At 42.3% G+C, this 23,915-nt stretch overlaps 1 protein-coding gene and 1 pseudogene across 5 annotated transcripts in view; both read left to right on the top strand.

Annotated features, from left to right (window-relative positions):
- LOC135710239 (neural-cadherin-like) overlaps positions 1-23,915 on the top strand; it is a 1,396,020-nt gene that overhangs the window by 982,004 nt on the left and 390,101 nt on the right. The gene's annotated exons all lie outside the window — the stretch shown is intronic.
- Positions 10,780-23,915, top strand: part of LOC135710226 (alpha-protein kinase 1-like) — a 51,633-nt pseudogene continuing 38,497 nt past the window's right edge.

Below are 23,915 nucleotides of genomic sequence, written 5' to 3'. Positions count from 1 at the left end.
TCGTGTTTGAGGATTCCGCTCTAGCAGCTTCTCAAAGTTTTCGATCACCAGCGGGTTCATGACTTCACAGCGGATGAGAAACCGGAACGATAAATCCGCAAAACGATTTTTTAAGGGGAGGACGCCCGCAAGAACTTCAAGACTCATGGTATGCGTCGATTGCATACAACCTAGTGCGATTCGAATGCAACGATATTGAATCCTTTGGAGCTTCAATATGTGCGTCCCCGCCGCCGATTGAAAGCAAAAGCTACCGTACTCCAAAATCGAGAGAATGGTGGTCTTGTAGAGTCTTATCAGATCTTCCGGATGGGCTTCCCATGAAGTGCCGGTAATTGAACGAAGTAAATTGATTCGCTGTTGGCATCTCTGCCTCAGATACGCTATGTGTTTTCCCCAAGTGCACTTGGAATCGAACCAGTCACCTAAATACTTAAACGACATGCTGTGAGTGATTGTTCTACCCATAAGTTGAAGCTGAAACTGTGCTGGATAAAGCTTCCTAGAAAAAACAACCATCTCTGTTTTCTCTGGAGAGAATTCGATACCCAGATTCATTGCCCAAGTAGACAAATTATCCAAGGTATCTTGCAATGGTCCTTGCAGGTCCGGTGCTGTTGGTCCAACCATGGAAACAACGCCGTCATCTGCAAGCAGTCTTTGACATAGAAATTGTACAGGAGGGGACTTAAACAAGAGCCTTGTGGAAGACCCATGTAGCTGATTCGTGCAATTTCTGTGTTGCCATGAGAGAGGCTTATTCGTTTCTCGGACAACAAATTAAACAGGAAATTGTTGATTATCGGAGAAAGCCCACTCGCATGGAGTTTGTCCGAAAGGATGTCGATGCAAACAGAATCAAACGCCCCTTTAATGTCCAAGAAAACTGAACCCATCTGCTGTTTTTCAGCATAGGCTAATTGGATTTCAGTTGAAAGCAACGCAAGGCAGTCGTTCGTCCCTTTGCCCCTACGGAATCCAAATTGCGTATCTGAGAGTAAGCCATTCGCCTCGACCCACTTGTCCAGACGAAGAAGAATCATTTTTTCTAACAGCTTCCGAATACACGACAGCATCAGGATGGGACGGTACGAATTTATGATCCGACGCAGGTTTACCGGGCTTCTGGATGGCGATAACTCTCACTTGTCTCCAATCATCCGGAACAACGTTGAGCTCAAGGAATCGATTGAACATGTTCAACAATCGCCTCTTTGTGAATTCTGGGAGGTTCTTGAGCAGGTTGAACTTGATTCGATCAATTCCCGGAGCCGAGTTATTGCATGAAAGAAGAGCAATTGAGAATTCTACCATCGAAAACGGAGAGTCCATGTCATCGTTTTCCAGCGGCGGATCGCGAGTGTTGCATCGAACCGGAACCGAATCGGGACAAACCTTACGCGCGAAGTCGAAAATCCACTTGTTGGAGTACTCCTTGTCCTCGTTGACCGACGATGCCGCGTTACGCATTCTCCTGCCGACATTCCAGAGCGTTTGCATGGAAGTCTCTCGCGATAGCCCTTCGACGAATCGACGCCAGTAAACGCGTTTTTTGGCCCTGACCAAGCTCTTAAACTTTTCCTCTAGCTCCGTATACCGCTCAAAGTATTCGCGGGAACCGTATTTACGAAACTGTTTAAACGCGTTAGACTTCTCGTTATTCACGTCGGTGCATTCCTGGTCCCACCACACAGTGGGAGGACGTTTGCGAATGGTAGTGCCAGGAACAGGCTTCGTTTGTGCTTGAAAGAACGAATGGTTGGAAGTATAGGGGATAACTCTTTTAGTGCATGTTGGTTTCCTGTAAATTTCGCATTCAAGCGAAGATGATGATGACGATTCCCAGATGACTAGAATATCGAGAAATGCGAGTTTCCCGTCTTTTTCTACCTCGTGAGTGACTTTGATATCCTTGTGAATTCTGAAGATCTCATCTAAAATTTGTGGAAGGGCTTCCTTTTTAACTACGCTGAAGATATCGTCAGCTTAAGGTACGTCCGAACCTTGTTTCTTCATGCTGCATCCTCTCGTTGTGTTAATAGCCAGTCCTCCAAATGGTTGACCGCTTCCTTGACCGGTACGCTGAGAAAAAGAGCTGTGACGTCGATAGATACCATAATCTCGTCCTCGTTGATGTCTCCTGAAGATTGTAAATGCTGGGCGAACTCCTGGGTGTTACTAACTGCTTTCACTTCGCTAGCTTGTGGGTGGGGGAACCAACTGCAGACACGATCTCTCGCATTTCATTTCCCGGTATGTGGACTTTGGGGAGACCTTTGATCCTGGGTAGAATCGGATTGGATTCCCGTAAACGGCCTGCTCCATACACTAAATATTGATTTGCACTCCTTCAGTGCTTTCTCTACGCGTTTTACGTTCTGTAAGGGGTCTACTCGAAGCTGTCTAACGGTCGGTTATTAATCTTCGTTGTCATTTGATTGTCGTTATCGTCTTTGTCCATGATAACGACCGCGTTGCCCTTGTCTGCTTTAACGTAGTACACTGCTTTACTTTTCAGCTCCTTAACAATCCGAATTTCTTTCTCGTTGGCGCGACTTTGTTCTTGTCCGTCCTTGATTATGTTCGATGTGATAGCCTGTGATGATGTTGGAAGTGTCTTGGTAATCGCTGTCTCTACGTCAATGATGATCTGCTCCACGACCGGCTTATTTGAACCAGCGTGTCCTAGCCCCTTGTTGAGGTGTGTCAATTGTTCTTCCGTGAATGCGGTCGTCGATCGGTTTACAACCAACCCATCAATGGAGTGAATCCTCGGGGTCGTGGTGATGGTGGATAGGATCTGCTCACCCGTTCGGTGTGTCGTCCGTCTCTGTTGAGACTCGTGTCGTAGTCTGTTTAGCTTCCTATCGTGCAGCTTTCGTTTCCTATCCGATTCGCACTCCTCTGCTACCTTGGCCCTAGACAGAAACTCCTGGAATTTAATTGGATACTCTTTGGCCAATTTGAGGTGTAGAGAATAACATTCCAAAATCTTCATGTCCAGTTTGCTATATAGCCGTCTGATGCTATCCTTGAAGAACTCTGCTTCCATCCTCTTTACTACGCTGGGTGGGGTGGGTGTCCGTACCTTAATCCTATGGTTTATAGGTATAACCATATATTTTTGGTATTTCTTCAGAAATGCTACGTCCTTACGAAGCGATGCGATGGTTTTCTTCAATTCGATGAATTTATTTGGCTCCGACGGCTTGGTTGCCATGATGAATCCTGATGAATGTGGGCGTCTTAGTGGAATACTTGTATAAAGAGAGCGATAAAGATCATTGTTAGGATCCACTAAAGACCCAGTTAATGTTTTAGGTTAAGCAGTGTATATAAAATAAGCTGTAATCATTGTAACAAAGTATACGTAGGACAAACCAAGAGAACTTTAGGAACTAGAAGCAAGAGGAAAGCAAGAGGAAAAAGGCCTAACATATGATTTCAAATCAAAGGTTGCAGAACACATCTTCACAGAAGACCACCAACTATCGACGGAGGACCTCACGATTTTACGAACCGTATCTACACCATGGAAACTGGATGTTGCAGAGAGCCTCGAGATCAACAAACAACGGAATTCAACTTTACTCAACAGAGATCAAGGAAACGGACACACCTGGCTTTTCAATTTACAACCTAAGACACATCAACGAGTAAGCAGCGGAGTACCTGCTCCTACAGAAAATTAAATTTAAGTTTACCTAGCTTTTAAGTGAAAATGTACTTGTGTTAATATATATTCGGTAAAATGCGATGTTTTTCTTTAGTCGATTATTAGTACAAGACACTGAAGAAGTCTGCACATTGTAGACGAAATACGCGTATCTGTCAAGGATAAGCAAAATATGAATTCTGATTTTCTTCCTAATGTTGTTGAGCTTGATTCCCGTGATCTCTATCAATAATTTAAATGAGATAACTTGAAACTTGTTCCTAAGCAAACTCATGTGAAAATTAAAAAAAAAATTGTTAGGGGTTTCTGGGGAAGATCCAGGAGTGAAAAATCAGAGGATTGTTAGACTAAATTTTATTACGACTAGAAAAAAAACTTGAAACTTAAAGACAATCCCTAGAGTTTTGAAAGGTTCTGGCAACCTGGCTACTTTATTTATAAACATGTATATACAAATTCATAAAAAACCGATGACAAATGCCAAAGTATGACTGAAAATTCAGTTTCGGTTACACGACTATCGACCTAGTAATCCATACGGTATAATGGCGTTCGGTATAATGGTGTTCAGCTAATCGGCGTCTAACCTAATTCTCCATAAATTGTTTGACCATGGCTACGCCCTTGGCACAGTACCTCGACAAAATGCCAACTCATCATTCCGTCACTGCACCGAACAATACATCACAAGCGATCGAGGTCATACCTGGGAACAAAAAGGAACGTGAGAGTAGTACACAAGCCAATTGCAGCAGCAATTCAAGAACAAAGCGTTTGCAAATGTTTAATTCCTGCATATTACAGTACCGTCACTGGGTTTTGGGCTATTAAAGCTCAATCATCGTTCCTCAAAATCACTACCGAAGAGCGTATAATCCACTCATGAACCGAGCTGCAATGGTTCTAACATGTAATTACATACAATTCAACGGGATTCGAAAGGTTAACTCAATAAGATTTTAAAATACTCCTAAATTCTGAATCCCGAAACGCAAACAAAAAAGGATTGAGGAATTTCATGCGTATCAATAATCTGTAAAGAATAATTGCTCGAGTTGAAAAAAAAACGAAAATGCTTCTCCAACACTAGATAAAGGTTGAACACGAAAACATCCGGACCGATTAAAAACGTTATCGTTAAGGCATTTTTTGAGTATTTTTTTTTTGTTTCTCAAAATTTCATTGAATCAAACTAAGAGTGTATAGTATCACAGTAGGCATTAGTTGTCTCGATAAGTTCATTTGTTTACATCATGGCTTCACCGGACTGGAACGGTTGACCGGAGGAGTGGCTCTCCAAAAAGTTCATTGTCTGGCAAGCAATCTGCAGTTGTGGGCTGAAATGCGAGACTTTGGTTACTTCTGGGATCACCGACCAGAAAATTTACCAAGAGGAGTTCCTATGAAAGAGGCTACCACCTTTTCTGGAGCAGCATGAGGTGGATTGCCCATTATGGCTGGACTTGGCAAGCTGCCACTAATCAAATCCCTAACGGCGCCGGTGGTGTAGTGGTAATCGTGATTGCCTCTCACCCCAGCAGGCCTGGGTTCAATCCCAGTCGGCGTCGTCGGGATGTTCTGAGGCATAACATCTCTGATCATGCCTTCCTTCGGAAGGGAAGTAAAGCCGTTGGTCCCCGGTTCATGAGTTGATGGGTTGATAGGTAGGGTCCAGGTGTGGGAGCTGCCTTCCTGGCGTCGGTAGCATTGGTGCTCAGCACGGAAAACAAGATCGACGGAAAACAAATCAAGGAAAAACAAACTAATCAAATCCCACCAAACAGTAGTACAGAGAAAATGGCGTCATAGCGGTTCCCAAGGAGATGAATCTGGACAAAACTCCAGAGTTAAGGTCGAAAGAAAATAGTAGAACTGAAATTGACCTGAAAGATTTCAAGCAGAAATGGAATTTGGCAGCCAAAACAGTGGGAACAGGGATCGTGCAAAATATGACGGGCCGTGTACGAAGATAGGTTCGAGCAATGGCCTATGGTAAGAAAGAAGACTGAAACAATGGTCTTAAAATAAGCATACTAGCTACTAATGTATAGCTATTACATTGAATTATGACAAATAAAACGCATTTTTAAACCCCCTCACATTGCTCAATCCCAGGCAATGAGAAGGCAGACTCTCTCGCAAAAGTGGGCGCACAACAAGGCGAGATTTACGATAGAAGAATATCACATGATGAATTTTTCCCATTAGTACGTCAGAGTTCTCTTTTAAGTTGGCAAAACGATTGGACAAGTAATTCTCTTGTGCGGTGGTTACATTCCATTAATCCAAATGTTTCTTCGAGAGCGTGGTTCAAAGGTCTGGATGTAAGTCGAGGATTCATTCTAGTGATGTCAATACTTATGTCCATCCACTACTCGATAGATGCACATCTCTATAGAATAAACCTCGTTGACAGCAATATATGTAGGTGCAGAACCGGTTATGATGACATCGATCACGCAGTTTGGTATTGCCCGGGTAATGACGCCTCCAGAGCACGACTATTGGATACCCTAGTGGCCCGAGGTAGACAACCCTTCCATTAAGTAAGAGGTGTATTGGGAACACGTGATCTTTCCTACATGCAAGCGATCTATGAATTCCTTTGTTTGTCTGATGTTAGTGTTTGATGTGACCATCCCCTCCTTTCCAAACAATTGCCAGCCATTGTATGCCAGTCTTATTATCCTCCTGTTCCTGTGCTACTTGCCCCTGTCTAGCCAGGATTTGGTCAACCGTCCGAGAGTAGTATCTGAAGAAGGCTTCTGAAACCAGTTTCCTACCTAGCTCCTTCCAATCAAAATTGTTACCCATTAACCTTGAGCCCGCCTTGAGTAATTGGTACCCAATACTAACCTAGAACTACTGCTATTTAAAATGTAAATTTAAACATTACTGATTTTGGCTCCGCAAAGTGTCACACACGTCTGAGCCTAGTAAATAAACGAACCAGTTAAAAAAAAAAAATCGCGTCCGGATTTTTTCGTGTTCAATCTTTATCACTATATATCTAGAAGATGTTTGAAATCCCAACACCAAACTATGAGTTTTCTGTTGTCAAACAATGGAATTCAAATAATTCGATCCAAATTGATTAAAATTAAAAAGCTTTAGAGATATTTTTAAACCATCCATTCTTTTGATCTCCAGTTCTCCAAAACACTGCTACCAACGAAAGGGGGGAAACTTAAATACTGAAAACCTAAAAATAAAGCCAACTAATGAGCCTTGACCAACTCTATACTCTCATTCTGAAAAAGGATGTAATCAGATAATTTCGTCCTCGAATTAGTCTCAATGGCATTGGTTGGCTGAATTTCAACCCACTGGCAGTCATGCCTAACACATAAACTTTGTCAAAGGAAAAACTTATTATCATTAACGAATTAAAACAATTACCGGTCGCAGAAGCATTCCGCAATGGCCAATCAAACTATTCTTGAGTGAATACGCAATTAGCAGAATCAAAGCATCGTTCTACCAAGACACAATAACTGACTATTCCAGGACGACTTGTTATTTCCATCCACCGACTCAACACTCACTCGACGTGCGGGTGCCCTTTATTTATGCGCTGGATGCATTTGGATCGAGCATCTGCATTGTCAAGTATCAGCCAGTGGCACTCGGAGGAATTGTCATCCAGAAGATGGCATTACACACCGATCCAAAAGGAATAGGTTATGATACTTACGATAATGTCCTATTGCCGTCGGTTACGAATGATGCCGATGGGATTACGGACGAGGGCATGCACATTGTCAATGTCGTCGTCGTCGTCTGAGCGATGAGAATGCACACTTTGATGCAGTTCTTCATGGTTCCATATGGGAAGAACCATAATAGGGGGGAAATCGAATCCAGAGTTGTGTGTTTATGATTTGACAGACATGACGTTATCCCGGAGCTGCAGGGTCTACTGATGCTGGTGGATGTGGTAGTAGATGGGCACCATCATCGACATCGTTATCGGCTGACTTGGTTGATTGTGAGTTGGGTGCTATCTGGTAGTGTACTTACAGTGCATTGATTTGACATGGTACTTGTTTATTTAATAGAAGATGAGTGAGATTGTACTTTGGAGCAGGTTGCCATTATCTTTGTGAATTTAGACGGTTTTGAATAGGTGGATGAGCTGAGATTGTTTGAATTAGTGTCCAATTTGCTCAACCTCAGTAGTAACAGTTTGGTATGGTGGAGACGCTTGGTAATCCACAGTGCGAGCCATTTCATTCACGGTGCGAGAAGAAATGGTGAGAAAACAAATAAGGTCGTTTCCAAATTAGAATGAGACGACCGTCGATGATTATTAATATTAAGACCAACATCTTCCATGTACTTGACTCGTTATGGATGCCATCAGCACTTGGTGGTAAATATTTGATAGCACTGTCACAACCATCTCCCATTTCGCAAAAAGTTTGAACAGCTCCAGAGCGACATTCGATATTTTCGACTAATTTCTACAACTGTTATTTCCACTGCCATCTTGTTAGATTAGGATCAAAAGTGGTCCTCTTTTCCCTCCTCTCTCCAGATCTCACCGTTAGCTTGGCTTTGAAGTGTTTCCCCACCGTCCTACGGATCATTGGAGCAGTTAAATTAATGTTTGCTGGTGATTAAACTTTTCCCGTTTGCTGCTTAATCGGTACCTCCGTCCACCGACCGTTGCGTTTCTGTTTGACTTAGTCTTGCTTGCTTTGAGTGGGGCTGGCATTGGCTGCTCGTGGCTCATGGGATCAGCACCGAGATCAGTAAATGAAACTCAATTAGGGTAATTAATTGTAGGATAATCACTTTTTTGAGTTTTCGGTTATGCCATTATCCATACCCCCATCCATTGCACTGCACGGTACAGTCCGTCCGCGTAGGCAGAGAATCGCTAAGTAGAACGTCGTCGTCGTTGGCTGTCAGAGTTGATCGTACTCAAAGCGGACATTATTGGTGGGAGTTGAAAACGCGAGACACGAAGCCGCGTTCAAGGTTGATTGCTTTGGATGCGCTCGTTTCAAAAAGCGAATTAATCACACGCAAAATGAAGTGCGGAACAGAAAATGAAGTAACAGCAACGTAATTGATTTATAAGACTCTTTTCAGGGTGATAGGAATGAAGATGAGATTAAGAGGCTGAAGTGATTTAGGATTTAATCGCCAGTTTGAATTAAGTCGCGTTATTATGATCATCAAAGTTTAACGTGTTTTAGGTAGGCAAACAGCTATTTCATTTAAAAATAAAAATTCTGTGAACATTTCCCGCACCGTATTTCCTTTAACCCAATGAACCATTTCAATTGCACTACCGTCCAACATCAAAGGACCGCACCTGCCTGCAAAATCTACGCCCTGCATCCCAAATTTAATTTATCAAATTGCCTCTACGATGTCAGTTCGAGCCACGTCGGGCGAAAGATGAGATAATCACACAAACGCCCCTTTCGGAAAACCATCTCACTCACCGAAACCATCTCAACCACTCCAGGGAGGCTGGTCAAAGCGTGAAAAATTAAATCACCAAATTAATTGAATCATCACCGGGAGACGACGGTAGACCCGAACGAAATGGGGCCCAGCAGCGAAGCAGGGTCTGTTTCATTTCCGATGTTTGCCCTGGTCATCTATCGTGATTTAGAGAACCCGCAGCACCAGCGTTCACAGTGTTGCTAGCCGTTGTCGTCGTCACTGGAATGAGTGGCAGGTTGTCTGCTAGTGACCAGGGAAGTGTGGAGCATCTCCTATAGCTCATCATGAAAAGCGAGCATTGCTGCATCGTGGCAGCCTGATTTCTAACCAGCAAATTATTATGATACGCTTTCTGCTGGATTGGTATCCCGCGGAAGCTTCCTTGTAGAGGTACTGAACGATGAACGATGTACGAGGTCGGCTATGCTCCAGATAGCTCCTGTCTACCGGTAACGAGGGACCATTATTATTCTTTTCCCTCCTCGTGCCGAACCCGGAGAGTACGGGATCAAATGGGAGGTGCGGATTGGATTCTGATGAGCTGGGTGTTGCGCTCGCAGCTTCAGGCGTGGCGTCGAGCTGATGGGAGTTCAAAGCGGCGGTCTTCCTGCTGATGGGAAATGACTGTTTGTGCAAAGTTGCTCCCGCTCGGATAATGGCAACGCGAGCCATAATTAAACGTATTTTCTTGTCCGGAACCGGAAAAGCAGCACTGACGTGGGTGCTGTCGCTTTTGAAATGTTTAAAGTAAACAAATGTCATACCGTCATACTGCGGACGGGCACTGGTCTGTGGGGGTTGGTTTGAGCTTTGGAGTATCAAACATCTACTTTGTAGCTTTTTCAAACTTGTGTTTAATTAAATTGCCCATTGCCTGATTTTTTTAAAAGTTCGTTGTAAATCTTAAGAGTAGTTCATTAACACAATGCCAAAACAGATGCTGATGTGGATTTGCAATGTTTGGAATGCGGAGCAGCTTTTCGGGATAAATTTTTACAGGTTATTTGTATGTTTTACAAGAAAATTCAAAACTGGATGTCTAAATGCAAAATGCTTCGGGATCAATTCCTATCGAGTATCAACAATGTCTCCTCTCCGCTTCCTTCAGTAGGTTACATTAGCGATGCTGTCAAGATTGAGTTTTTGCCTGGAAATGGTAGCTAATCATCCAAATTTTCATAATATTGGATGAACTCAACAAGTTAGTTCTAGAAAAGATTGGAAAAACAGTCATATAGGTTCCGTCACATCAAACGTAGTGCTACTTAGTATATTGCCTTAATCTTGCAAAATAATGAAGGTTGTCACACGGCATTATGATACAAATGAACTGTTCCCAAAGAGTCCTTGGTAGAACCTGTTTTGGTACTCTCCGCTACCACTCCGGTCAATTCATCTCATCATACATCTTCCCAAAAAAAAAATATCTATTTCAAATGCAGTACACTGAAGAACAATCAATTTTCTCACAGCCTGAACCACTTGCTGCTTGCTTGAAACTTGAAACAATTTGTGATCCTTTTGTCTGCACAAAAAGACGTAATCTTTCTAAACCATGGCACATTAAATAAAGAGATCTTTGATCAACTGAAGGCATTTGGAGTAACTCCTGATCAACCCACTTGACATAATATCTGAGCTACATGACCATCACCAATGGTATTAGTAGTAGTAGTAGTATCAATTTTACCACCTTTTCCTCCTCGTGTTCGTCATCGTCGTCACTGTTTGGCAGTGCGGAAGATGGAGTCAATTTGACCACCACAACCGTTACGACTTCGACGGCCAGCAAACAGCAGTCGCCGCCAAATGGTCTCAACAAGACCAATAGTCTCATTGACAACGCCACATCGCGATTCTCCAAATTGGACATTTTCGATTACAACAGCAGTTCGTACAGTTACAACAAATTGGATAGTGTTGTGAGTGTTAATCTGGAGAGTCAGCCCACTGGTCTCACATCCTCCCAGCTGCCGGATCTTCTCAGCGGTACCAACGATACCAACGAGCAACATTCAGCAACAGCAGCTACAACAACAGCAGCATCGTCTGCTAAACAATCTGCACCTGCAGCAACAGCTGAGTGGGCTCGGTCATGGAAACGGTAGTGTCGAGAGCCTTGCAGGTCTTGGCACTGGCAATACCGATGATTGTGAGGCCGCCTTTAGCAAATATATGATGCGCAACAAACTGATCATCTCATCAACAGTGGACTGAATGCGACGCAATTCAATGGCTTTAATGATTACTCAGATTACTTTCACAACACAAACGAACTTAATAGTAGGTTACTGAGTCAGCTGCAGCAGCAACAACATCAACAGCAGACTCATCAGCGTTTACAGCAGCAGCAGCAGCAACACTCCGACATCAATAACATCTACGCGGGTAACATGTCAAAGTTCTTTAACTTTCACAAGAACCAACAAAAGCAGGCAGCACAACAGCAAACTCCACCCTTTTTACTCAACGGACACTCGTCGGTGCCTGCAGCGATCCGATGAACATTGCCAACCTGCTCGAGAACATCCTGTTAAACTCGCACTGCCTAGAACAACACTCGAATGGTTTGCTAGGTTCCCAGCAGCTACAGAAGCAGCGAATGCTTAATGCGAATGCTAATCCACAGCAGCAGCAGCCACAATCGCAGTCGCAGCCACCAAACAATAGGCATAACAATTCACAACAGCAACAGCAACAACAACAACAACAACAACAACAACCACAACAACCGCAGCAGCAACCACAACAGCAGTATGCACAGCAAACGCCAGCGTAGACGACGATTTAGACTTTGATCCCTTCTTCGAGACCCAGAAAGCACTGCCCGAGCTGATCAACGACGAGATCAACCAGGAGCAGATCACACAGAGTGCGGCAACGGCCGCGACAGCAGCAGCAGCAGCAGCCGCCAACCACAGCAAAATGATGGAGAACGTGCAGCGGACTCGAATGCCACCGCCTGGTTTCAATCACATGAACGCTTTCGGCTTCGGTGTTTCGAGAGAGCAAGTTTCAGGCAGTAAAATCTTTCCGTTCATGAACCTAGGGAAGAGTGCACCGCAGCAGCCACCACAGCAAAGTAACTGGGGCCAGCAGCTACAGCAGCAACAGCAGCAGCAGCAGCAGCAACAGCAACAACAGCAGCTGCCATTTTTGGGATTCCAGCCAAATGATCAGACTCATTTGACTCCACCCCAACAGCAAAACGGACACAGCAAACCTAGTTACGGCAACAACTTCACCGATCATGCATGGCATACACAGTTGTACACACCAACTGCTCATTTGTTAATAACTTTTTACTCAGTTGTTAAAATTTATTTTTCTTTAAAGTAATTGATAGATTCGGATCATAGCTTACTAAAGATATGCAAAAAGTAGATAAATCCTAACATTTAAATCAACACAAATGAATTTTTACTCTTAAAGTCCGAGATGTGCAGCGAGCATTTCTCACTTCATTTTTACAACACAAAAACAAATACAGTTTATTACTAGAATTATAATCTACTTTGTTTTATGTATCTGTAACAAGCTTAAACTCTATTCTATCTACTGCTTCAAAAAGAACTATGTTTCGTCAACTCTGTGTAAAGTTATTAGCAAATGAGCAGTTCGTGACCAAAACTGTGTATGCCAAGCATGTCACCGATTGGACCTCGTTCGATCCGGCCATCGTCTCGTTTCGTCAATTCTCGTTTATGAACGGACCAGCCAACCAGCCCGGGGATATCTTTCTATCAGCGCAAAAACAGAACCAACTGAATCAACCGTCTTGCCGTCAAGTCTGGTGAATCAACAACAACAACAACAACCGCAGCAGCAGCAACAACCGGGAAATCCGCAAGCACAGGTAAACTATGAAGACGTTTTCCTTCATCAACATCATCAGCAACTGAAAAAACAACTTTATCAGGCACAGCCAGACCAACAGCAGCAAACTCACAGCAATTTGAACAATTATGATTTGAATAACTTATATATGCAGATCTTCAGAATATTATGCTATCAATCTGAATTCTGCAATTATCCTAAGGACTTTATGAAATTTTTTGTTCAATTAAAGGTATCTTAAATAATGCTATTTTGAATCATTGAATTATTGAACAATAGAGACCTTCAGAATATTGTCTGATCAACATGAAGTCTTGCCTGCCATACTATTGAGAGGACTTTATAAAGGTTTTTGATCAAAAGTAGTTCTATGCAAAAAAATCCTGATCAACCTGCTTTATGAAAGAAATATCTTATGAAGTTGATTTGAAAAACTGGACAGTTGGAGATCTTCATAATAGTTCCTGATCAACCTGATGTTCACAGGACTTTTTGTAGGTTGATCAATTGAAGGTTTTAGAAATAATGCCTGCTATCTAGCGATACTATCTAAGAGACAAAAATAAATATCCAGAGGACTTTATGTAGATCTTTCATCAACTAAAAGTCTGGGAAAAGATTGCTAATGTGCAGGTTCATTCATCCTGAGAAATTTTCTCAGAAACATGGTTTGATTTATCAACCAATTATTGATCTTCAGAATCATACATGGTCATTGTCTTGACAAAACATCCAACATACCTTACGCTTGTATTTGAAGAATTTAAGGTTTTTGGAATAATTTCTGACTATCCTGCTATTTTGCAAATCAATATCTCAGAGGCATTATGTGATCTATTGAACAATTGGAGGAAATTCCTCATCAACCTGAAGTCTTAAGAAATGCTTCAAAAGGCATTATGAAGAACTTTGATCCAATGAAGGTTTTGGAATCTTGAGTGAATATCTAATATATATATAATATATGTGTGGCAATTTCATCGTGGACACCCTTTATGAATTGATTTATTAGAGATCTCTAGATTAATACCAGATCAACGAGAAGTCTTGACAAAATATCCAAAGAACTTTTTGGAGATCAATGGTTGATTGAAGTTCTTTGAAATAATACCTGATGTCTTGACAAAATATCTGGAAAAAATTATGCAGTTCTTTGATCAATTGAAGGTTTTAGGAATAATTCCGATTCGACCTGTTTTCTGAAATGAATATCTTAAAAACTTGATTTGAAATACATAATAGATGGAGATCTACAAAATAATACCTGTTAAACAAGAAGTTTTTAATAAATACCCAGAGGACTTTATGGCAGCCATTGATAAATTGAACGTTCTTGGAATAATTCTTGATCAACCTGCTATTTTATAAATAGATTTATTTGTACAGGCTCAATCAATCTAAAGAATGATTTTTACAGAGCCAAGATATCATTTGAGTTAAACATACTTAATATTAATCTTAAACCTAGAGTTACAGGAATTGATCAGAATACTCACGGTCGTCCCGAGGTTAGTTGCGATTTACAGTTTTATGGATCGGGAGAGGGAAAAGGAGATTTGAAAAAAAGATTTACGATACAAATATTTCACCATACCAACAACATGATTTTGTTTTTTCTATTCAACTTAATATAAGCTCTGTAATTTCACAATTATTACAGACATCAAGCAATTAAAATAACTACACACAAATTCAAACTAAACACAAAGTTAATCAAACTATAATCTAAGGATAATATTCTTAAAAAAAACATGTATGAGTTTCCTAGTCCAGATCGCGCCCAGCAAAAATAACCCGAATTGGAACATAAGGTTGTCTACCTTCAGTCCGAAGGGAATCGTATAGCTCAGATCTCACTCCAAGATGCTCAGCACACGACCAAATAATGTGATCTGCGTCCTGGTAGCCTTGTCCACATTCACAGTGATTGATTTTTCCCAGCCCAAGACGGAAGAAGTGAGCGTTTTTACGAATAGTGATTGAATATGAGGCACATCCTACCTCTCACCCCAGCAGGCCTGGGTTCAATCCCAGTCGGCGCCGCCGGGATGTTCTGAGGCATAACATCTCTGATCACGCCTTCCTTCGGATGGGAAGTAAAGCCGTTGGTCCCCGGTTCATGAGTTGTGATGGGTCGATAGGTAGCGTCCAGGTGTGGGAGCTGCCTTCCTGGCACGTCGGTAGCATTGGTGCTCAGCACGGAAAACAAGATCGACGGAAAAAAACAAACCAAAGGAAAAAAACATAGAAAAAGAGGCACATCCAACCCTTTGAACCAAAACGCCTTCGACACCTTAGGGATGATCGAATATAGCCATCGCCCCAAACTCCCTTCACTTCATTTATTCTGCTAGCTGGCGAGCAACTGTAGACGATAAATGAAGAAAAACTAATTGTAGGCGATTTGTCGATCGTAAATCTCGCCTTCCATAGCGTCCACCTAAGCAAGTGAGTCCGCCCTCTCATTGCCCAGAATCGAGCAATGAGATGGAACCTATGCAAAGGTGATGACAAAAGAACGTAAAGATAAAGCACTTAGAAGCCCTCCTTTACCGGCCTCATGGAGCGAACAGCCTCGACAGAACTAAGACTATCAATAAATATGAAATAGTGATCGGGTAGAAGTATTGCTGCCAGCTCAGCGACATATACAGAACAAGGAGCATGAAGCTTTCGATAGGCGCTATGAACATATAAACACCAAAACCAGTGAACACCTCTTTTAGTGATCCATCTGTGGAGAACGATCCTGCGGAATCGACTTTGTCAAACTTTGCTGTGTATAATGAAGGAGCAATCATGGAATAATGATGCTCTGGGATTCCGCAAAAATCTTGCGTTATAATACATCAAAATGAACTGAATTGCTAAAGTCGGAGAAGCATACACGATGAGGATTACGCTGTGAATGACTCACATTCTGTGCTATGTACACGCAGTACAAAGTCATGAAATGAGTTTGAGGATTAAGCTCAAAACACTTTTCGAAGTTTTCGATTATCAAGGTGTTCATAACTTCACACCGGGTGAGGAGCCTAAGGGACGATTCCTAAAACCGAAATTTATGGAGAACTCTGATCACCTGAATCTTTAGAATCACCTGAATCTGATTACCTGGCGTTATGGGAGAATATAAAGACGTGATTTGAATAGCTGGAAGTTGATTTTGATGAACTGTTATACAGGGTTAATTATTGTAAAAATCTAATTTGGTGCACTCGATGGATATCCACGTATGTTTGGCCCTGGGCCCAGTTAACAAGGCTCTAAGACACAGGTCCGCAGGTCTCCCTCTACTTGGTCGATCCACCTTGCCCACTGCGCGCCTCTTGTTCCTGTTGAGGCGCTTTCTAGAACCATTTTCACTGGGTCGTCGTGCAGCATTCTTACGACGTGCCCAGCCCACCGTAGTCGCCCAATTTTTGCAATGTGGACGATGGATGGTTCTCCCAGCAGCTGGTGCAATTCGTGATTCATTCGCCTCCTCCATGTTCCGTCATCCATCTGTACTCCACCGTAGATAATGCGCAACACCTTCCGTTCGAAAACAACAAGGGCGCGTTGGTCCTCCACGAGCATAGTCCAGGTCTCGTGGCCGTAGAGGACCACCGGCCTAATCAGCTTCTTGTAGACAGTCAACTTCGTGCGGCGGCGAATTTTATTCCACCGGGGCGTCCTCCGGAGTCCAAATAAGGCACGATTCCCTGCCATAATGCGTCGTTGAATTTCTCTGCTGGTATCATTTTCGGCGGTCACCAGTGAGCCCAAATACACGAACTCATCGACCACCTCGATTTCGTCACTGTCAATCTGAACTCGGGGTGGGAGGCTAACATTGTCTTTCATAGAACGTAGAGCGTTGATGGCAAGTCCAATCCGCCTAGCTTCAGCCTTCAGTCTGATGTACGTGTCCGCCATCGTCTCAAAGTTCCGTGTCATGATGTCAATGTCATCGGTGAAGCCAAGAAGCTAGATGGACTTCCTGAAGATCGTGCCACTCGTGTCTATCCCAGCGCTTCTGATCACACCTTCTAACTTGATGTTGAATAGCAGATTCAAAATTACATCACCTTGCCGTAGCCCCCTTCGAGAATTAAAGGAACTCGAGAGTGTCCCCGATACTCGAACAACGCACATCACTCGATCCATCGTCGCCTTGACCAATCGCGTCAGTTTGTCCGGAAATCCGTACTCGTGCATAATCTGCCATATCTGATCTCGATCGATTGTGTCGTATGTGGATTTGAAATCGATGAACAAATGATGTGTGGGCACGTTGTATTCGTGACATTTCTGCAGAACCTGCCGAATCGCGAAAATTTGGTCCGTGGTAGCGCGGGCACCCATGAATCCCGCCTGGTATTGCCCCACGAGCTCTCTTGCAAATGGTGACAGGCGGCGGCATAGAATTTGGGAGAGTACTTCATTAGCTACACCTGGTCAAAAGCTGGCCCAGAAAGTGGCCAAAATCCGACAAATCAAATCCCATGCGACAACAAGATCAATGGTTATATTGCTAAAATGAGAGTCAGTGCATACTTTTCTGCAACCGATTTTGCTGCTTTTTCCTAAGATTTGCATTATTTGCTTGTTGTTTGTACTGGAAGGGCGCTTTCTTCACGAGAGCCCAATATCGCTCGCTAGGACGTAACTCCGGGCAGTTAGGTGGATTCGCCTCCTTCGGTACAACATGGACTCCATTTGCTTCATTTCGTCAAATATTCACGATACAACTTACGAGCACGTGTGTTGGCCGTCACATTCTGCTCATCACTGCGGTTCGGCACAGTATTCACCTTGAATGATTTCATTCCTTGCACTAAAGTTGGCGAGTTTTTTTTACGAGCAACTGTACGTACCGAAAGATCTGGCCTTCTTCTAAATATTTGTTTCACCTTCACGTCATTCTGGTAGTTCCATAAAACCGTTTTTGTTCCGCTTTTCGTCTTCCTAGCTGTTTTCAAACGAGTATCAAACGATTTTAAAACGCTGTGAACAGTTCTTGCAGGAAAACCAAGCTTTTTGGTAAGTTTTTTGACCAAGAGCTCCGGATTTTCATTGCGGTCATACACTACTGCTTTTCGGACTTACTTTTCTTTCGACGCAATTTTCGACTAAGCTCTTCTAATGTTAACAAAGGTTTAGGTATTTTCAGAAAGAAAAGACATACGTCCACCGCTCTGCGAAATATTTCACTCGTTGATGAAATATTTCAGAAGATATATGTGTCAGGGGTGTCCAGATATTATCTCGAACAAGCTCTATTCAGTACAGTACAAAAAGTAGTTTTATCCATTTTTAACAATTAAAATTTTTAACTTTCTGTAATTTACATGAAATTACCGAACAATCATTCAGCAAATTTTTTAGTGAGGCTCAGTAAAACCTAATGAACGTATTGTAAAACTACCGAACCGTTTACCGAATGGTGATCTATATTCGAAAACTTGTGTTTCATTGCATGCAAACCAGTAACTTTCAAGAAATTTAGTTTGCAAAGATTTTTTTAATCCTTGTCGGGTGTTTTCATCACTGCGATCATTAGTATGATCTATTGTTATATATTCTCTATTTTTTACCTTTATCAAGATGCCGTATCACTATTATTAGGAGTGATCGCTATTGTTTGACTAATAGCAATATCCCAGCAAGGCATGACACTTCGAATAAAGTGCACTGCCGTACTGGGAGTTGTTCTCCAAATGTCAAAGGGTTCAATCAGCCCCTTTTCGAAGAACTTTCACCTTTTATTAAAAATTGCCGGCTTGTTTCGAGTCTTCCTTTTCTATGCCACACAAGCGACATACATAATCTTGAAGTTTTCCAATCAGCTTCAAGTGATAACGGCTCGGACAATGACCTGATATAAGACCTGTATATATGCTAAGATCTTTCTCAGAAAGTTCCAGGATTTTGTGGATCACCGAAATGTTAGGATTAATGAATTACTTCGACTGTCTAGCAATGAAAGTGTTCTGACAGTTTTCCTCCACTTTTGAAAATTCCCACGCTTTTGGCTCCATTCTAAGAGATGCAGCCAATAAGCCACAAAAGGGCTCTGGCTCATGAGCCTATAAGAAGATCCGAGTCTTGCTAGTGTATCAGCTCTTTCATTTTCGTCTATACCGCAATGACCTTACCTTACTTGATTACGACAAGACAATTGTTGAAGTGATTGAACACACTCCCAGACAAGTTTTGATATACATGTTGCCGATTTTAAAGCATTTAGAGCAGCTTGACTGCCGGACATTATGCATATATTTGAACTCTTATAATTTATACGTAAACATATAATAGAAAACTCTAAAATGCTTGGATTTCAGCTTGGTGCACAGTTAGCCATCTGCCCGTAGGAACCGATATGTCTATCCCTGGGCCAGTTACTCCTGCTCACACTTGATTGTTCAATCTTGAACCATCTGTATAAAAACCAATCGATCCTGGACGAAGAGTCGGACCGCCAAATTTCCATGAATTAAGCCCAGAGTCAAATACTTGAAAAAGGCGATTAAAATAGTATCTTTTCTCCAAACAGTCTTCGTTGTTCCTTACTAGAGAGTTGATACTGACAGTTTTTAGAATCCTAAGATGTCCTCTAAGGTTTCATTCAAAGAGTTTCACTGACCTTGTAATCCTTAGAGCATACTTTTCGGCTTCTTATTGTACAAATTGATGCAATATCAGCATATAAAGCAAAGCATCCAATGCCTTTGATGGTGTACTTCTCATTGCACCTGTTATTGAGAGTTTTTCTAACTTTCTCTGATCAACACTCTCTTTTGGTTTTGGCCACCAGACTAATGAACCATAAGTAACCCTAGGTCTCACAATTGCCGAGTAAATCCAGTAGATCATTTCCGGTTTCAGTCCCCACTGTTTACCGAATGTTTTTTTTTTTATGTTTAGTAGCTTTGTTCATTGTCTGCTCTAGATGCATGTTCCAATTGAATTTACTATCAAGGATTACTCCAAGAAATTTGACAGCATTAGAAAGTTCTAAAAGTGTGCCTTTCAATCTTATGTTGTCTAATGAAAATGTCTTCCTTCGCGTAATTGGCACAATAGTAGTTTTAGAAGCATTTATGTTCAATCCTTCCCTATCACACCATGATGAGACGAAATTTAAGGCAAAAATGGCGTTAAAACCACTTTTCCCTTCTGTAGTAGCACAGGAAAAATTCCATCCCTACCTGGTGACTTGAAAGGCTCAAAGGAGTCAATCGTCCATTCAATTTTTCTTTCAGTAAAGATTTGGTTGGCCAAAGTGCAAGCATCAGCTCTTGTTCTGTCAATCTCAGTCGTTTCATTCAATATTTCATGAATATTCGTCCTGGTTTCATAGATACCAATTTCTGTTGTCATTACGTTTCGGTCTTGGTTTGAATTGATAATAGAACATGGAAAATGCGTTCTCATCATGAACTCTAACTTTTCTTTTGTAGAAGTAGTAAAAGCACTATCCTCTTTTTTCAAAGTGCCCAGCCCATTGGAATGCTAGAGTATTTTCAATGTTGCCTGCAAAGATGGACGGTTGCATACAATATTTGCGGCATTTCATGAAATATCTCCAACTTTACACGAATTACAGTGTAAACTTGTACGATATATAATCCAATATAATCCACACCAATGTACGCAATCACCGCAACCGCCTAGTCAGCTTTCAAACACAAGGCGAGTTTCGATAGGAACGTTACAATCCATCAAAGCGGTAATTTAGTGCTGCACTCAAATTTTCAGAAAGCAAATTTCACAAAATCTATTCAAGAACCCCAACGTAATTAGCTTCCAGCACCTCAATTTCTCATTTTCCACTCATTGCCAAAATACGCTTCAACCCGCCAGAGCCAAATCGAACCATACATCAAACATCTCAGCTTCTACAACACGCTCGCTCGCTGGCTTGCAACAAACTTGTACCCCTCCTTCTCGTAAACAATGCCAGACATGCAACGAAAAGCCACGATTTTCCCGCGCCATAACACTCCATAATCTGCCATAAAGCTGGAAGTCCTACGAAGTCAGCCCAGTCTGTCCGGAAAGCATAAAGTCAAATTTCACAACATAGACATAAATACTGCTCCGTACGAGAGGAACACCGTGGATTAGTCCAACCTCAACACGCCCTCAAAAATGCCGGGGGAGGTGGTCGGCTTCCACGAGGCATCTGGACTGACACTGGGATGCAAAGTCGCACATTGCCCGTAATCCTATATCGCGCCCTGTGTCTCGAGTGCGGACTTGGCTGAACTATGGCTGTGCTGCCACTATCCAACTGGTTTTGCGGTCGGTCCCCGAGTGCAGTCTGTCGAAATCCAAACTGACAGGACGGAGCAGCTCCCTTCGGCGGTGGCGGCGGGCAGCAGCGGCTTTGAAATTGAGGCCATGCGAATAAAGTGCCTCTCAAAGCTTCGAATACTAAATAGACTACCGCTGAGCAGGATGCTGGAAGCGCTGCACGACACCGGAAACATATCTGTTCGCCGGTCGTTGGTCGTCTGGCGAGAATGGTTTGACTAAATATATTGTATTTATGTTTGAAAGGGTGGGTGGTTTGATGTGTGTTGGTTTGCTCGATGAGCTCATGCTTATTTGTTCCTCACTGGGTTGGGTCCAATCCTGTGGCTTGTAATTTCATCTTTCGCAATAAATCCATTAGGAAGTTGAATCCAGCTCTCCAGCCCGGTTGTGAGCGTAATTCGGAAACCGGATAAGAGGATTGCCTTCTGATGTGCGCTGTAAGGACCGATGTGGATGAGTAGTATGTTCCGGGGAAGGTTTCCGCGGTTTTCCACTACACTTGACGGAACATTATTATAAATTGCAGTTTCCAGGCACTCCACTGATGAGTGGAAAAGCACTTCAGGAGAATATTTTAGTTTTTTTGTATTGAATTGATTGTGACTTAAGATACGACGGAGTTTTTTTTATTTGATATGCTAAGATGAGAAGCGGAAACAAGGGTTAGCGCAAATATTGGAATAGCTGAAATAGCGGTTTTTGGAAATGATCGAACTACATTGCATCAGATCAATTTACAATATTTGATGTTGATGTTTCCATCAAGCTTGTGTAGTTAAAAAGCACTTTGATTCTTAAAAAATATAGTTCAACAAGGAAGTATTTACTAAGCGCTCATGTACGTGGAATAATGCTTACCAGAACGTGAGCCTGACCAACAAAACATGATGATGTTGGTCCCACCTCTTACCCTTACAATGGTTTTGAGGTGGACGATTAATTAAGTATAAGTATAAATAATTAACAAGATAAGCTAACAAAAACGAAGTAGCCAAAGTGAACCTATTTAGGTATGCAATAGAAATAATTTCTAAAAGTACATCCATTATCAATGCCATGGAAATCTAGCTCTTTAAGAGCAGATAAACAGCATTCTAGGACACTGCCATCGGCAATAAACTGCCACTCACAACCGTCCCATTGAAACTTATTAGTCCATCCAAAGTCACGTCCGCTGTTTACAATACGCATCTTTCCTTGAAATAGATAAACCCAATCGAAATAGTCATTAAAGATCGCCAAAGTTACCTACCTTTTGGCTGTCTTTACCGTCATCGTCGCCGTTCATAAATCATAACAACAATTCCGAACTGTCACGCATCCCAAACTGCTCGACAGCGTAAGTAATTGTCGGCCGGCAACCCTCGTCAGATATCACACGAAACTGCTTATTGCCAGTGTCTTACCTTTCGTGCTCAAATAAATTACAAAAATTACTCAACTTTTCAAAAGTTCAACCATTATCTCGCTTTAATCATCCACTTCGAGTCTAGCTACAACAGTATCCCCCGTTCTCGGTACGGCACACCGCACCGATTCTGTTTGGACCGAAGTTGTCCTCCATCTCTATATACAAGCACTAGAGATATAATAGAGTGAAAATGGTTGTCACGTAGTCTCCGGAACAATTGTCCTCCCCGTATCAGGCAAGGGTAGCGTGTACCTGTCCAAAAAGCGGTACGACGCGACGGGGAGTACCTACAACTTGCCAAAGTACGTGCCTCAGTGGATTCTTCTACGTGAAACGGTAGGTGGTGACGGTGATGCCGATTAGCGTCACAAGCGAGTTTATCACACACACATACACATACAGAAAAAGGAAAGGGAGAGCAAACTAGGAAGTAACTTTACTACAGTCGACTCCCAAAACTGTGAAACATCGGTTGGTGGTGGTGGGAGGAGGGAAGTTTCGCTCACACCGAGTCTGCGGGACAGATCACTAATTCATTTCAGCCGTAAAGTTTGTCTCCAAACAGCGTGTTTCTTGTAACGATCTCGATAGGTATCCACCTGGAGCGAGCGGTGAAAATTGTTTGACGGTAGTTATACCACGCGTGACATGAGCTCTACCGTGTCCCCTGAGTAGGTCGTACAACATGGGAAATTTAGTGGCCCTTCAAGAAAATGTTGATGGATGTTCGTGGTGCATAAATTGAAAATTTCGTTTGACAAGGACATGTCGGTTGGTGGTTGTTTTGAGATGCTGTTCGAGGAGGATATGAGTGTCTCGCGTCGGAATGATTTGAATTGCAAATTGGATATTTGTTTTTTTTTTTTTAATTCAAGTCTAGTTAGTTACGGCTCCGACTGATTTCCCTAGATATTGCGTAGAGCATTTCCTGTCCAAATAACGAAAGGGAAATTAATTTCAGACCTGTCCCAAAACTTTACATACCTATTTGAAAAAAAATATATATTAGTGCTGGAATTTTGAAAATGGCGTGTAAACATTCATCAGTAAATCATCCCAACAATTTGGGTTTAACAATAACAAAATTGCTTTTTTGGTTATATGGAGGCAAGGGCATAATAGATTCAGAAATTTGTCTTGGGAAAGGACGAACACACATCTTTAAATCGAAATGACCAGAGCTGTGGAGTCGGATGAAAATCAATCGGCTCTGTCTCCGACTCCTCT

The sequence above is a fragment of the Ochlerotatus camptorhynchus genome, unplaced genomic scaffold (genome assembly GCF_037179485.1).
Source record: "Ochlerotatus camptorhynchus isolate MF236.1 unplaced genomic scaffold, CSIRO-AGI_Acam_v1.1 ptg000372l, whole genome shotgun sequence".
Taxonomy (NCBI): Eukaryota; Metazoa; Arthropoda; class Insecta; order Diptera; family Culicidae; genus Ochlerotatus; species Ochlerotatus camptorhynchus.
The sequence above is the reverse complement of the archived record's forward strand: the minus strand, read 5'-3'. Positions and strand labels throughout refer to the sequence as shown.